We start from the raw sequence: 7,209 nt of genomic DNA, 5'->3' as shown, positions 1-7,209 counted from the left end.
ACCGGGAGTTGCCCTCTCCCCGCTTGCAAAGACTGTGGCATCCCTCACAACCACCGGTCCTCTTCTTATGCATGGGCATCCCTCAGGGTTTGCTTCTCCGGGTGGAGCTTAGTGCTTTCCTTGTGTTTCTTCACACAGCATGAATACTTCTAGGCAGCATTTTTATCTCTGACAGCAAGATCAGTATAACAAAACAGAAAAGCAGTGTTGCTGAGCTTTATGCAAACTGTTCACGACTCCTTTTAAGAAGCGCAGCATCCCTTAGGAGAGGGAGCTGGAAGCCATGGCAGGGATGGAGGAGTGAACTCAGGCACAGGTAGGCGCGAAGTGCGGAGCTGAGCGTCATGAGACCTTCAGGGTGTGAAACGGTGAACTAAGGGATTTTCTGCACGAGGCGCTTATTGTTTCAGCATCATTCCTTACTTACAGTTGTCCATGAGAACCTCATGGCCCTCCTGTTTGAAAAGTCACTTTTGTTCAACTATATGATACTGCCACCTAGAGGTTAGGAATGGGAAAAGCACTCAATAAGTGCTCAGGTGCCAATTCTGCAGGGAAACCACATGTGTGGTGGGTGAATTAACAGTCTGGGGGAGAAAGGGTCTAATGCAGAGGCTGTCCGAGGCGAGTGGGCAGCTTCTCCCTGCGCTCCAACACGGGCCCCAGCTAATGCCACCCGAGGAGCCTCACAAAAGGCGAAGTCACCTATTCGTTTTTCCTGCAAAACAAATGCACAAATATTGGGCAGGGGCAAAACAAACAGTCCACTCACGAGCAGCAGGAAGGCAGATGAGAGACTGGTGTGAAACAATGGCCGGAACTTTCAGGGGAGCCTGTGATTAGCCCTGGCGTTCTTGTATTTGGTTTATTAGGCATATTTGCCTGAGAATTTTGACTCCAGGGCTCTGGTCCGCGGACTAATTACAGGTAGAATTTAAACTGATTGTCTCTAACCTTTGCAACATACATAAAAGAAATAAAGCACATACACACATGAAAAAGGAAAGAGTGGGACTTGGCTCGATTTAGAGTTAGTCTCACTTGCTGGTGCTCGGCTCAGACAAAAGCACCTGTCTATGCACAGGTTAGTGGCACACCTGAGCACTTGGATATACGTGCAAGGCAGGACTTCAGGATCCTCTTCTGCTCTCTCCTCTGGAACAGCTGCTTGCAGAGCAATTCTATGCCTCTCCGCACAGAAGCAAGTCCCATTGCGTTAAATGGGGATTTCTTCCAGGACATGGGGCATTAGCTCGCTATCCAAGTTATGCAGACAGCTCATTTGCCAGCCCCGCTGCACCTGCCTTGCGTGGGTTGGTAGTGTGTGTGCCATGTTTTTGTTTGCACCATAAGAGGAAACGGAGGCAGTGTTATCTTAGCGTAGCCAGTTGCAGGATAAGAGAGCGCAGGGCACTGGTCCAATGGCTAGAAGAGTAATGTGCAGACCAAACCAAAGATTTTCTCATGCTGCTTCCAGTTTTCTGTAACACTAAAGTGGAGAGATGATCAGTCCTTTGCCCCCTAAAAAAACCCTTGCCTTCACCTCTCCAAGCACCTCCTGTATATTCAGGAGACAAAGTGCCCCTCATTAACTCCCATTGTCAAAGCAGTACTCACGCTTGCCTTTCCTTGATCGCCTGTGTCCTTTCTTTTTCTTCTTGTGCTTTTCTGCCACTGTGTCCATCCGACTGTCCCACAATGCAAAGGAAGGCTTCTTCTGTCATAGGTTAAAATGCGGCTGTGTTTCGGTTCCTTCAATACAGTCGGACTTTGCTGGAGCTTCTGGATTTGCCAAAGCAATACCTTTATTATTGCCCAGTAATACCACCTGGGCAAAGGGCTTTGGAACAGCCCCTCTCTAGTCAGAAGGATGTGCTCTGACTTCTCTGTCTTTAAAAAGGGTGTTAGGGAACTGTTGAAGATAGAAGAAAGTTAAATAACAACCAACCATCTCTTGTAACTGATAAACTAGTGGGAAGGGCATATTTCAACACAATATGCTAATATTGCAATCCCAAACCACTTACTTGGAAGTAAGCTCAGTAGAAGTGATACAGAGTAAACATACACAAACTCAGACTCTTCTGTATAAATCAAAATGTGATGCAGTTTGCAAGGTTATCATTTCCAATTTAGAGTTGCCAGTCCCCTGCAGGGGCGGGGGGGGGGGGGTCCTGTACCTCACTCACACCATCCTATGTATATATACCTGCCCATGTTCTGTTAAGCTCAGTTGGACTTACTGCTGAGTAAATATGCATAGCATCAGGCTACATAAGAAGCATACTTAGAAGTAAATAAAACTCAATGGCACATGCCACCAGTAAATCCATTTAAGACTGGGATGCAAATATTTGCAGTGAAGGTGAGCCTCCCTCCTTGCAGCATTCTTGTGATAAAAGCCTGAGAGGCTTCTTTTGGTGCTGTTCTTAAAGATGCAGAAAGCTTGAGGTTGCTGCTTCCCTTCCTGCAGAGATTCTGCATCTGCAATAGCTGCAGGGCAGGCTCGGGCCTGCAGCGATGGCGAAAGGGCTGGAGAGGGCAGAGCCACGTCTGGTTTTCATTCAGCCACAGAGCTCACGGGGTGGCTTTGGGCCAGTCCCTCACTCTCCGCTTAGCCCACCTCCCAGGGTGTGGTATTGAGGATGAGATGGAGAGGGGAGACCCTTGCAGGCTGCCTTGCGCTCCTCACAGGACAAAGAAAGGTGGGATATAAATGTGACATCATCATCATCACAACAACAACAACAACCCTACAAATATCAGGTTCACAGATGGGGCCAGCTCTGGGTATGAGTGGAACCTAAACAACTTAGGCAAGGTTCTTTGATGTGCTGCCCTTGGGCACCCCCCCCCACACACACACACACTACTTTAAATATACTTATGCAGAGATGAATAACATTTATAAAGCTCTCTAGCATATTCACACGGGCTCTTACAAAAGCAGATCACGCATCCAAATCAGCATCCATTTGAAGGCGACCTGCATACACCACTCGATCACAGTCCTCAGCCCTTTGCGTTGTAGCAGGTGAGTATCAGTCCTTCCTATTTTGTAATATCAGTTTTTTAGCCATCAGAAGGGTGCAGGGAACACATTTTGCCTTCCATATGTTAATTTCCATGAAGAAGTAGACAATGTAAAAGGACGTGTGCATCAGTGAAGATTAAGCCTTTTTGCTTTACAGATTTATCTGTTTAGTAACTTCCTTCCAACAGAAACAGCTATTGGACATTGCCAACTCTGTTTCAGGGCCAGCGATTAGCTGAATCGGAAAATCCTTCCTTTTTCCTAGGACACAGGCTAAGATCCTGCATCCCACAGGCAGATAGCAAAACAGAAGACTGCAGATTAGGCCTTTCATGCTGGGCCCCAGTGTAAGCAAGGAAGTTCATGCTATCAAATTCAGCGGGTCTGCACAACACAACACATCAAGAAGCCATGATGGTTTGTTGCATTGCTAGGTTGTCAGCTGTCCTTCCCACATGCAACTGATGGAATGAATTCTAGTTCATGACAGCGTGTCTGGGAAAAAGATTCTCTTAATCTTGAAGCAAAGGCTTGTTTCTGTTGCCAAGAACTATCTTGCCTATCCTTCGGCTGGAGGGCACAGCGAGCCTGCGAGGCCAGCGAGCCTGACAATCAGTAACTGACTCAAGGGCAGGCTTTGGGTTCTCGCTGGTGAATTCTAGGCCAGATGGTCTGGTTGCGTTTCGATTCTCGGCCACAATAACGACCAGACCCCAAACTCTGAGGAAGAGAATATGAAGCAGGAGAGAACCGCCTTCCCTGAAATTCTGCCCTTGGGCCACCCTGACCAGGCAGGTGCCATCTGCAGGAACAACTATTAGGAGATTATTGGGGGAGCTGCTCATTCTGCCAGCACTGGCAACTCGTTGCGTTACATCTGCTGAAGTGGTTTATGGATGCAGTTTGGCGCTTGACTATGCAGGAGCATGTTTGCCAGGATCTGTTTTTATGAAATGCTGGAGAGTAATTCCTCTAGGTATGTCAGACCCCAAATGGGGGAATGGGCATCAATATGGCAGATGCAGTTCCACAGAAGCAAATGTAGAGCAGTGCGTGTTGGGGCAGAAAGACCCAACTCCAAGTATACGCTGGTGGGACCAGAGCTAGTAGTGACTGAGCGAGAAAGGGATCTGGCGGTGGTGGCGGACAGATGAGGAAAATGTCAGCCCAGTGCGCAGCTGCTGTGGAGAAGGCAAACTCCATGCTGGGCATCATTAGCAACAGAACGGAGGCTGCATCTGCCAGAACTTTACTTCCCTCTTACAAATCCTTGGTGAAAACACACGTGGAATATTGCGTTCAGTTCTGGTCACCTTACCTGAAAAAGGACATGGTGCCTTGCAAAAGAGGCAGAGAAGAGCAGTGCAAATGACTAGGGGGTGGAGCAGCTCCCCCGTGAGGAACAGCCACAACAACTGGGAATGTTCAGCTTAGAAAAAAGGCGAGGAAGGGGAAACATGATAAAGGGCTTTCACATTCTGCATGGTGTGGAGAAAGTGGGGGGGGGGCATTTCCCCACCTCTCCCATAACACTTGAACCCAGGGTCATCCCATCAAGCTGATTGGTGGGAGTTTTAGGACAGAGAAAGGAAATCTTTCTTCACAGGGAATATAGTTAAACTGTGGAATTCGCCGTCATGGGAGGTGGTGATGGCCAGAAATCTAGAAGGGATCGGAGCAGTTCAGGGAAGTGGAGACTATCTGTGGCTACTAGGCTTGCTGGCCATCTGCTCCCTGCCTCAGCAGAGGTGGCCTGTCTGCATGCACAGGTTGCTGAGGAGCTGGGCAGGGGGAGGCCTTGCACCCGTCCTGCTGGAGGGATCCTGCGGGCAGCTGGTTTGTCACTGTAAATATGGAGTGCACAACTCAAAGGACCTTGGCCAGCTCCAGGGTGGCTCTTTTTATATCCTAATGACACACAAACACGTGCAAATCTAGCCAGCCCCACAAAACTTCCAAGGCCCATTCAGAAGTGGCTGCAGATCAGCTGATCAGTGGTAGTTTCAGGAAGACAAAGGAGAACCTGGTGCCCCAACTTTCAGAGGAGCCCTGTGGGAGACCCAAGACACACAGTCTCATGAGCGACTGCTTTGGTGCAGCTTCCCCGGGTCCCAAGAAAACCTCCGGCCTGGAGCCAGCAGTGGGCAGGACCCGACGGCTGAGCCAGCCTTGTCAAGCACAAAGCCTCCACTCACTTCTTGTAAAAGGAAAGCAACTAACGGGGGCGCGAAGGGATGAATGGCGTGGGTGGGGAAAGGGTTTTTTGCTTCTGTACCCACACTGACTGGCAATAAGCTCTGGAAAAACAAAAGCAAGTATTTTTCATGCAACACACATTGAAATGATTCGCCACAAGATGGGATTAGCTGGCTTCAGAAATGATGGTAGAAGTTCAAGGAATACAGAATGTAAGAACCATGTATCTTGAAGGCAGTCACAAAGAGGAAGGTCAGGATCTCGTCATTCCCCTGCAGAAATGACCCTGCAAAGAGTTATCCAGCCCCAAACACTTCTGGGGTTTAGTACTTTCTCACATTTTTAATAATTGTATTTGATTTCATCACCCTCTTTTCGGCTTCCATGATTATGCAGATGTAGACACCTTTATTTATTTATTTAAAACATTTCTATGCCGCCCCATTCGCAAAAAGCCTTGGGGCAGCTTACAAAACGGAGTGTTGGGAATTATTCCATTAGGAAATAAGACAAGAATAGCAGCTGTGGACCGATCAGTTGTCCCTGTGTTTTCGTCTTGCTTCCTGGGTAGCTGGTGGCATCCTTTGTACACACATAAACATGAAACTGTGTGAAGGTGGGGGAGCCAAGCATGTTCTCTGCTCCCCACACCCCCCTCTCAATATTGCTTTCCAAAGGAAGCCCATGTAACCCTGATGAGCGTATGAGATGTCCATGTGAATGACGCTGACGGCCAGGCAGCTTCAGGGTTGGTTTTCCAATGCAAGGGGATTTGGGCACAGCTTGGATACGCGTTTCGGTTTAGACCTGCTGCAAAAATGCAGATCTGCATACTTGCAAACTTGATCCTTTCTCAACAAGGAGCATTTGTCCTTTGCATGCATTTCCCACAAACCCACCTGCACTCCCGATCTTTCGTTGACAACCGAAATCTAATTAGCGATATTGGGTTTTGATATGTAAGCCAATATTGTAATTAGGTTTAGACTAAATGCGCTTGCTAGGGTTTTTCCTGCTGTACATTTATAAAATTAGCTATTCGTAAGACTGGCGTCTGTCAAGATCTATGCATCCAAAAACTTGATCAAATGTATTAGTCGATGAGCAATTTCAAAACTGCCAGCCAGTGGGATTTCTGGGAACTAGAGTTCCATTAATGTCCAATGGATGTTCAACACGTGCAAAACGAAAGACAAGAGCAACATTCAAGACTATGGGGCACTCCATTTCAGCAGAGGTTTAGTCCCAAGCTTGAAACACAAATTTAGGGAGCCTCAACATTTCTTGTGCAATTACTGGGAGCAAGACGGTTGCTTCTGGCACAGTCTCAAGGCCTGCCCATGGGATTTCAGAGGAGGGCGGGCAGGGGAGGGCTCGGAATGTGGGCCAGTTCCAGACTTTGAGATGAGAAAAGCGGAGGCGCTTATATAGCTCAAGGCCAGATTCCCCAGGTGCTCCTGAGAATCACCATGCGAACAGGTGAGCAGGGGAGTTTCTCAGACAAGGCTCTCAAACCCATGACACAAAGTTGGCAAGGAGGGCAGTCCAATTAGAAGAATGGAGTGCAGAGAGGCATGCTTGCTTCCAAAAGGCCCCTCCCAAAAGGATGGGGACCCAACATACTCATAAGGAGAGTTCCTAGAAATAAATACTAGATTGGGTTCAAAGAACTGCTCTGTGCATCCTCAGAGATTCATTCTGGATGTTTGTGCTTCCAGAAAAGGTCTTGGTCAATAAAGAATGTTTTGCAAGAAAAGCCTGTGCTTTGAATGTGCAAAGGGCGGAAACCTAGCTCAGGACAGCGTGGTATGTTGCATATATGTTGTACGCAGTAAGATCTGGTTGCCAGCAGTAACATACCACTGGTGGGGCAAGGAGCACTGCTGAATTTCTCAGCCAAAGGGGTTCAGTCGCACCCAAAGCGGGACGACAGCGGAATCTTCCAGCCCCACCAAGGCTGATTAGAAAGTAAGAAGAAA

Source organism: Varanus komodoensis, unplaced genomic scaffold (genome assembly GCF_004798865.1).
Source record: "Varanus komodoensis strain SLA01 unplaced genomic scaffold, ASM479886v1 scaffold11, whole genome shotgun sequence".
Taxonomy (NCBI): Eukaryota; Metazoa; Chordata; class Lepidosauria; order Squamata; family Varanidae; genus Varanus; species Varanus komodoensis.
The sequence above is the reverse complement of the archived record's forward strand: the minus strand, read 5'-3'. Positions refer to the sequence as shown.